Source organism: Lupinus angustifolius, chromosome LG02 (assembly GCF_001865875.1).
Source record: "Lupinus angustifolius cultivar Tanjil chromosome LG02, LupAngTanjil_v1.0, whole genome shotgun sequence".
NCBI lineage: Eukaryota > Viridiplantae > Streptophyta > Magnoliopsida > Fabales > Fabaceae > Lupinus > Lupinus angustifolius.
In genome coordinates, this window is record NC_032010.1 from 3,259,319 (window position 1) to 3,269,336 (window position 10,018).

A 10,018-nucleotide genomic window follows, 5' to 3' on the forward strand; every position below is an offset into this window, starting at 1 on the left:
AATCGAAGTAAGTGTTAAGATGAAAAACAAAATTAAATTCTTGCAAATCAAACAAGTTGAGTTTTGAGTGAAACACTTACCCCATTTGGTTCCATTCTTGATCCGTGTATGAAATGCATCTCTTTGATTGATAACATTTTTAATAAGTCAAATGCTAAATGAGTTTTTGAAGAGATATGTTCAATTCTTAGTTTGAAGCATTATGAGTCAAAGTCACATAAACATAAACACATCTCATGGAACTAAAAGGAAGGACGCATAAGTTTTGATCTTGTACAAAACTAATTTTTCCAAAGCCAAGTGGTTGTTATTTTACCTTTTGTTTGGGGAAAACAAAGTTTTAAGTTGGGGGGAGTTTGATAAGTGCCAAAATTATACACTTTTCACCATCATTTTATGGCACTTATCCTATGCAAATTATAGAAAACCAACTTAAAATCACACTTTTTAGGTAAATTTTGCATGATTAAATAAATTGGTTCTTTATTAATTCTTGTCCAAGTTTTCTTTGAGTTTTGTCGGAAATAAAATGAAGAAAAGAAGAGAAAAGATTCGTGGTCAAAAAGCATCAAAAGTCAAGAAAATCAAGGCGCTCAACCAGGTAGTTGAGCGGACCTGCTTAGCCGTCAGCATAGCACCAGACTAGGCCTGGCACGGTCAGAAATATGCTTGACACGGTCAGACACGAGCTAGGCACAAGACCAAGCTGCTGAACAAGCTGCTCAGCAGTCCAACCAAGCTGCTCAGCGGAGAACCAGACTCCTGGCCAGATCAGCAAGCACCAAGCCACGTCCCAGTCAACACGGTCAGAAGCTGCTGAACAAGCAGCTCAGCGGTGAAGCAGGTGCACTGGGCGGTGCTTACTAGACTTGACTTAACCATCAAGCAAACCATGAAGTCATCCATGACCTCACCTCAAGTAGCCCACCATAGACTTTTCAGAAGTAGCTCACAATAGCTGTCTCATAGCCCACAACTAGCTTTGGTGAGTCATGCACAAAGGTGACTAAGCTACTTGGTCAAGGGACCAAACCCATGCTGAAGGGTTTGGTCAGCTGCTCAGCGGTCCAGCTAAGCAGCTCAGCGGTCTGGCATGGGGCCTATAAATAGAGGCCAATTCCTTCGAGCAAAACAGATTGTAATACACTTTTGGTTAATATTATTTGTTTGAGAAGTACCCAATGCTCTTTTTAGATTGATCACCTAAAAAATGATTTCAAGTCAATAAAACTACTTGTCTCAAACACTTAACAAATAAACTTTGGAGTAGTTGTACTACTTAGTTTATTTGCCAAGTTAAGCATGCTTTTCTTAAGATCTTACATTTATCACTCATTCAATATTAGAGTCGCCAATGGTTAGGGTGTGACAACCTAATCTCTTTTCTGGTCGTAGTATTGTTTAAGTAATGAATATAAGTGTTCATCATTCTACCTTTTTAGGATATACACTAATAGGAGGATTTCAGACCTTGGTGTTTGGGGTTAACCAAAGTAAAACATAAGAACTTGTCTAAGTAGTTCAAACTCAAAAAGAAGATGAGAAATATGTTTTCTTATTCAAAAAGATTTTGTCTCCTCAAGAATTTGTGAATACTTAGTTTATTTTTCTTGTTGATTTCTTTATGTGCAAATCAAACCGAATAACCATCAAAATATGTTTCAACCATTATTTGTGCTTTGACATGTTTACATGATTTATTTTACTAGGCAATTCCTTGTGGTTCGACATAACCTTATACTATACTACAATTGAATCTTGAAAGAGGTGTAAATTGTAAAATAGTAAAGTGTTATCAATAAATTTATTTGTTGAAAACACCTTTTAATATACAAAAGTGATGAAACTAACTTACTTTTATTTATTGTTATTTACTTTCCACATTTTATATATTTTTTAATACCAACCTTCCTTAAGGAAGAAGTTTGGTTTGTTAATAAAATGAACCCGAAAAGGAGTAAATAAATAAAAGGTCACTAAATTTATTATTATTTTGTTATTTATTTATTTATTTGTTATCTAACAACTAACTATTCATCACTTTTATATATTAGAATACCATTAAACCGATGTTGGAATTTATTCCACAAAATCGAGATGGTATTCAAAGGTACTTAATAACTATGTAATAGGTAATTGCTTCGATACCATTCTACCGGCGTTAGAATTTATTCTAACAATTAAGAAAGTAAGTTGTAACTGGAATATTCTTGAAACCATTATACCGGCGTTGGAATTCATTTCAACAAAGCCAAGATGGCGAACAAAGAATAAAACCGAGTTCTCTTACTTACAAAAGGAACATAACGAAAATGAGAGTATTAATCTTTCAACAAATTGACACTGCTGTCACGATGATTTGTTGAGGGGGATAAACTCCCAACAATGAAAATAAAATAAATACCCCATTAATATATACATGTTAAAATCGTAATGATGGCTAAACCACCCGAAGATAGCCCTAAGGGACATGCATTTTGTATTTTTAGACATTTCATTCATCATGCATTAAAGAAAATACATTATTCAAAAAATTCATCCATGGTTGCATAAACATAAAGAATACATATTCAAACATTCGCTCAATTATCCATTCATTTATGCATTCAAAAAATAAAAATATTCATTGATTGACTTATGCATTTAAAAATAAAAATCTCGATGGATTGACTTATACATTCATTCATGCATTCAAAAACAAATTCATTAGCCACTACTTATGCATACATTTATTCATTCATCATAAATACATACATTAAAAATATATCATTAAAAAATCATTTCATCTATTCATACACTAACTCAAAAAAACCATCATTCAAAATAATTCATTCATGCATGCATATAAGAAGAATACATTCTTTTAATTAGCTATCCATATATGCATTTTTAAAAGAAAATACATCATTCATACATTCTCTCATTTATTTATATATTCATTCATTCACTCATGCATAAAAAAAAATATAATTCATACATTCATGTAAAAAACACATATAACTCAAACATTTATTCTTTCATTGATTCATTCAACTATTCACTCATGCATTCAAAATGAAAAAAATACATCATTTAAACATTCATTGACTTTTGTCTTCATACATTCACTAAAAAAAGAAAAGTACATTACTCACACATTCATTCATGCATTCAAAAATGAAAATTCATCATTGATTCATGCATTCAAAAATGAAAATTCATCATTCAATTATGCATTCAAAAATGAAAATTCATCATTGATTCATGCATTCAAAAATGAAAATTCATCATTGATTCATGCATTCAAAAATGAAAATTCATCATTGATTCATGCATTCAAAAATGAAAATTCATCATTCAATTATGCATTCAAAAATGAAAATTCATCATTCAATTATGCATTCAGAAATGAAAATCCATCATTCAATTATGCATTCAGAAAGAAAAATAAAAATTCATTAACTTATGCATTCATTCATGCATTTAAAAATTATTATTCGTTCATTCACTCATGTATACATAAACACATCATTAAGACATACACTCGCTTACTCATACATTCATAAAAAAAATAAAAAATTATTCAAAAAGAGAAAAAAGTTATCCATTCGTTCATGAAAAGTACATCATTCATACACATATTTATTTATACATTCATTGATGTGTAGATTCATAAAAAAAAATTCATTACAAATATTGTATCATTTATTAACTATTTTTTATATATTCTTCCATTATCATAAAAAGAAAAAATTCATACATATCGTAACCTTCATGCATTCAAAATCATTTACATAATAAATTACATTTTCTAGCATATCATGCATCATAAAAAAGAAAATTACACGCATTCCTACATTTCATGCATCTTAAAAAGACTTGCATTCTCAACCATTCATACATCCCAACAAATGCATAATCATACGCATTTCACGCATCATTTCGAGTTATAGGTTGCATTTCAATCCATATAACATGAGAAAAAAAGGTTCAATTCATGCACATCATGCAACAATAAGAAATCATTTTTCTGCACGCATTTCATGATCCCACTACTAATGACACTCATCAATTGAAGATTGGTTTTAAGAACAATACTGTTAGACTCCATTGAAACTGAAGATATTTAAGAAGATAGAGAACTCTCAGTTTATGGTTGAGTCCATACTCGATAATGCATTATCTTCGACCCCAGCAAAGTTGGAGACTAGTTTGAAAAATTCTCTTCACTTGAGGACCACACTGAAGGTTAAACCATTCAAGCATTCACTCAGAAAGATTTACTTTCAAATGCATATCTTTTTAACAAGTATATATTAATACATTGATCATGCAAATTTTAACAACTCACACATCATCCTAACATCCACACTAAACTCTACCAATCATATTTACCTGAAAAAGAGAATACATAACCCAAATAAAATTAATCTATGCATTAACATGATATATTTGATTAAAAAAATGATTCAAAAATAAAATGAAGGAAGATGCAAATGTAAGAACCAAAAAAATAATACACATCTTCAAACAAATTTTTCTAATGACACAATGCATTTTTTTGTAATTCCTAAATATCTTGGAGATATTCCTAGTCACCTCATTTGAGTCCAGACATCATGAAATGAGATAATTTTTTAATAACCCTCAATATTTTAATAGTCAGAGAGGGTAGTTTTTCAACAGTTTTCCTTGACATTCAATTCTTAAAGAAAAATATTCTTTTACATCAATCATTTGATCGAAGGATAAGAAAATACAAAGAACGTTCCTTGCTAAAAAAAGAAGTAAAAAAGACCGCTGAGAATCCTCAATTAATATCTTAGGCAAAAGTTAGGGCAAAAGTGCAATATCAATTATCACAAAAGAAACCTTTCATGAAAAATTATCGTCTTAAGCATAGGTCATCCTTATCAAAACCTGAAAAATTCTCTTAATAGTTGAATGTCATGTTTGAAAATATGATAAAGAAGAAACGTGAATGGTGGGTATGAGAAACACAAGTTTTGAGCCTTATATCCTTTTCTTGAAAAACCCTAGCCAAACCTCGGTACAATCTTAAAAAGACATTGTCGATGACTTATTTGCCTAAGATGTGTATCATGACAAAAAAATGTTGACTTCACAAATCTCGTAAAATTTTAATAAAATATCACATCTTTAATGCATAAGTTAAAATTCATTATCAACATCGTCATATCAACACAAGCCAAAACACAAATTAAATGTCATCAACCACAATCAAAGCTCAACCCTCTATCCTTCATAACTTCACCATCACTCATAAGCCAAACCCAAATTCAATTTTATCATAGTCACCACCACATCTACTATTAGCCAAACCCAAATTGAATTCTATCATAGCCACCACAACATCTACTATTAGTCAAACCCAAATTGAATTCTATCATCACCATCACCATCACCATCATGTCTACCTAAGCCAAACTCAAATTGAATTCTTTCATCACCATCACCATCACTATCATGTCTACCCAAGCCAAACCCAAATTAAATTTTATCATCACTACCACATCACCACTCATAGCCCAAACACTTACCAAATTTTGCATGTTCATTGTTTTAGAAAAAAGTTATGCATGAAATAAAGAGCAATAAAGGCAAAGGAAAATTGGAAGCCTCTCAAACTAGGGCAGGTTTTAAAATGACTCATGATCTAAAGCCTTACAATTCAAGTTTACCAAATCAATATGGATAGAATAATGACTCGGATTGTCTCACACTAGGGTAGTGGAAAATTACAAGAAGACTTTACTGAGGCAATTTTTGGGGTTGATCACATTTTCAAGTGGAAAGTCACAAGAAGCCAAAACTGTGGCAGTTTTTGGGTTGATGCCATTTTCTTGTGAAAATTTAAAAAGAACCCAAAATTGGAGCGATGCCGAAGTGATTTCTAATGATTGTATTAGTTGAATCAATCACAAGAAGTTAAATTCTCTCAATCAGACACAAGAAAGATCTTCGATTATCAAGCCTCTTGAAGAAAGAACGACTCATTGTTCAAAGCTTCTACTTTCCATCGAGTCAAGACACCTAAGGGTGTTCAAAAAAAAGAGAAAAAAAAGAAGAAGAACAAAAACAAAAGAGCGCTAGGTTCAAAATGCACATGGGTAACCTAGGAAAAGGAGAGTGGTCCTAAGTTGAAAACCAACAAGGACAACTTTGGATCATAATAAAATGAGAGAATTCCGAACTGATGCCCACATAAAGTATTCTTGGCAAAAATTAGGGAAAATTAAAAGAACACCCTAAGGTAAAAAATTACCATCACAAATCCTCAATCACCCAAATTGGGGCAGCTTTTTGGAGAATCTAAGTCGTAGCCTCATAGGTGAAGACAAACAGGTACACTGAGGCAATTTTTGCTGTTACAAAAAGCATCAACACTTTTGAGAGAAATTCTATCAAATCTACGCTCGGGCAAAATAGTTGGGTTTAGTCATTGTCCTCAATATCATACCGAAGCGGTTTATGGATCACCTTAAGACAAAGACACATTCAAGTAAACTGAGGCAGATTTTGATGAAAACAACCATGATATCAATCAACATCAAGCAACAAAGGTCGCTTTAGTCGAGTTTACAAAAATTGATTAGTGTCATCTGGAAAATCATAAGTAACACATTGTAACATTTGTGCATGGTCTTACTCATCATTCCATTACATTCAAACAAAACATATAATATTCATATCATACATGACATACATATATTACAACAGAACTATATCTAGCAATGCATAATCACATTCATACACTAATCATTATAGCGCAAACAAATAAACAAAACATTGCTTAATCATACATTGTATATGCATCTTCATATTATTCTTCCAATAAACATAAACAAACAAATAAACATTGTGTTGCATATAACAAAATATTCAAACATGAATCTCTACATTATTCTTCTAATAAGCACAAACAAATAAACATTGCATTGCATATAATGAAACATTCAAACATGCATCCCTACATTATTCTTCTAATAAGCACACACAAAAAAAATTGCATAATCAAGTATTCAAACATGCATCTATACATTATTCTTCTAATAAGCACAAACAAACAAAATATTGCATAATCATTCATTGCATATAACCAAGCATTCAAAGATTCATCTCTACATAGTCTTCCAATAAGCACAAGCAAACAGGCAAAGCATTGCATAGCGCATAACCATGCATTCTAACATGCATTTCTAGATGTCTGCATAACTAATTGGTGTGGGACCATCCAATTCCACAAGCGATTTTTCTAGACACACCAAAATTTTCTTTTGGCAGCATGGGTACCTCAGCAAATCCCTGAATCACTTTGACAGCACGAGTGCCTCATCAAATCCCTAAATCATTTTGGCAGCATGAGTGCCACAGAAAATCCCAAAATCATTTTGGCAGCACGAGTGCCTCAGCAAATCCCAGAATCATGTTGGCAACACAGGTGCCTAGCAAATCCCTGAATCATCTTGGCAGCACGGGTGTCTCAGTAAATCCCTTAATCATTTTGACAGCACGGGTGCCTCAACAAATCCCTTAATCATTTTTGTAGCACGAGTGCATCAGCAAATCCCTGAATCATTATGATAGCACGAGTGCCTCAACAAATCCCTAGTTCATCACAACAAATGTGGGAACTGCCTCAACAAATCCCTGGTCCATCATGGCAAACACGAGAACTGCCTTAACAAATCCCTGGTCTGTCACGGCAAATGTGGGAATTGCCTCAACAAATCTCTGGTCCATCTGTAAAGCATCGATATGCTTCATCAAAATTCGGTACCTTCCCAATGGCCTTTTTCTGATCCTCGGCAAAACAGTGTTCACTTCTTTACTGGTTACTTACCATGATATCTCTCAAACCTCGGTTTGCTTGATATCAGGTAAGCAACAACTAAAGATGGGCAGTTGTGAACACCCATTTTTGTCCGGCCTAGAAAAAGCCCAAAACTTTAAATTAAAAATAATAGAATTTCGAAGATGGTTTTCTAAAAAATAATAAAACTAAAGCAGTTGTTAAGGTTCCTAAATCTAAGCGATTAGGTTAACCAAAATAACAAAGCAAAAATAAAAAGGCCAAAATAAAAAATTATTTTTCAGAAATAAATAAAAAATGTAATAAAAGCTAGCTTTTAGAAACTCATATATTTATCCCTTCAAAACAATTAATAAAATGAATTTATTTTATTTATTTTAATTTTTTTCGAAATTATAATATTAAATGAATAAAAATAAGTAAGACTATTGATATGAATTTTTATAATTATTTTCGGATTTATTAAAGTAATTAAATGAAAATGCTAAGAATATTCCTTTAAGAAACCTTGTTTGAATTTAAAAAGTAAAGAGATAAAAATCTGTTTTGTTAGGAGGTGATTATCAAGTTTATCCAAATGATTTTTATAATACCTAAAATTTGGATTCGGTTAACATAATTTTTAATATAAATAGAGGTGTTTAAATCGATAAGAAATGACACTGAAAACACATGGTGAACACTAAATGCACTGAAATTACACTGTCAAAAGTTGTTTGGAAACACGTGAGTAAAGAGAAAAAGTATTGTGCAAAAGGAAGAGAGAGAAAAGATGTTAAGGAAGGAGATCTAGTGTGGACGGGTTCGTCTCTATGCTCCCGTTGTCATATTGATTCACAACCTTCAGATCTGAATACTTTTTCCAGTCTTCCATTGACCCACAGATTGGCCAAACACGCTGTGAAACATATCATGGTTTCAGTGAGCCTCGCCATACTGAATCGATACACCCATGAGAGCAAATGATTCCCCACGGACGTGTGCACAATTCGCCTCTGTGCATCCTCCCCTCCAACTAGCAGTACTCTGTCACATGTCAGGTGCATCCAGTCAGCATCTCTCAGCCCATCATGCTATGCCACGTAATAAACACTCACCACTCTAATATAATCTCCTACAATGCAAATGGCACATTTTTAAATGCAATAAGGCATAATTTCATTTATTCTACTCTTCCTTTTATTTAATTTAGAAATACAATATTGTTTAATAAATAATAGTCAACTATTTTTTTGTAAATAATTTATAAATAAGTTTATTAATTATGTTATACATTAATTAATATTACAGTAACCAATTAATAACATAATAATTTATGGAATAAGTAACTAACAACAACTAAGACAATCCCTTTAGTATAGCTAATAATCAACAAACCTTTTTGACTTTTTAGCAATTAACTGGGTTTCTTTATTTTATGTAATTAACAAAAAAATATCAATAATAAAAATAATTAGAACATTTTGCTATGACAAAAATGATTATTAAAATTACATGAAGATTTTTATAATGAAATTATTTTGGGGATTTATCAAAGATGGAGAGACGGTCGTCTTGGAGGCTTATTTTTCTCAACTCATCTTCGAAAGGTCGCGCTACCCCACTTCTTTTCACTCGATTGATTCCCAAAATCCAAAATAAATCATTTTCAATTAAATTAACGGTCAATTAAATCTCTTTTTATGAATACACAAAAAATAAATATTTTAATTAATAAAATTTGCCAATCACATAAAGGATGGAGGGACGGTCACCGTGGAAGCTTTTTTCCTCTCAACTCATCCTTCGGACGGCCGCCCTGAAGGCTTTTTTTCTCTCAACTCATCCTTCGGACGGTCGCGCTACGCTGCTTCTGTCCTAATTAAAATACCCAACCAACAAACATTTTTCTACTAAAGAATTACGTAAGTATTGATTCCCTTAATAGAGATACATAGGACCAAGGTATATCTTGTCAGACATAACTATAAAAAAAATAGTTTTGCTCATTTAAATTAATTAACCAAATAATTTAATAATAATAATAAAGTCATATATTTTAGTGAAAGGTACCGCCTAAGGCAGGTGGGAAGGGTGCTAATACCTTCCATACCTTGTAACTGACTCCCGAACCTGAATATCAAAAATCCAAAAGCCCAGGGTAATTGGGCTTAAAAGATTTTTATACATTTTTAATAATAAAATATAGTGGCGACTTTAATAAAG

General features: G+C 32.0%; 1 pseudogene; it reads right to left on the minus strand.

Annotated features, from left to right (window-relative positions):
- The window catches only part of LOC109333021, a 16,182-nt pseudogene extending 15,927 nt beyond the window's left edge, over positions 1-255 (minus strand).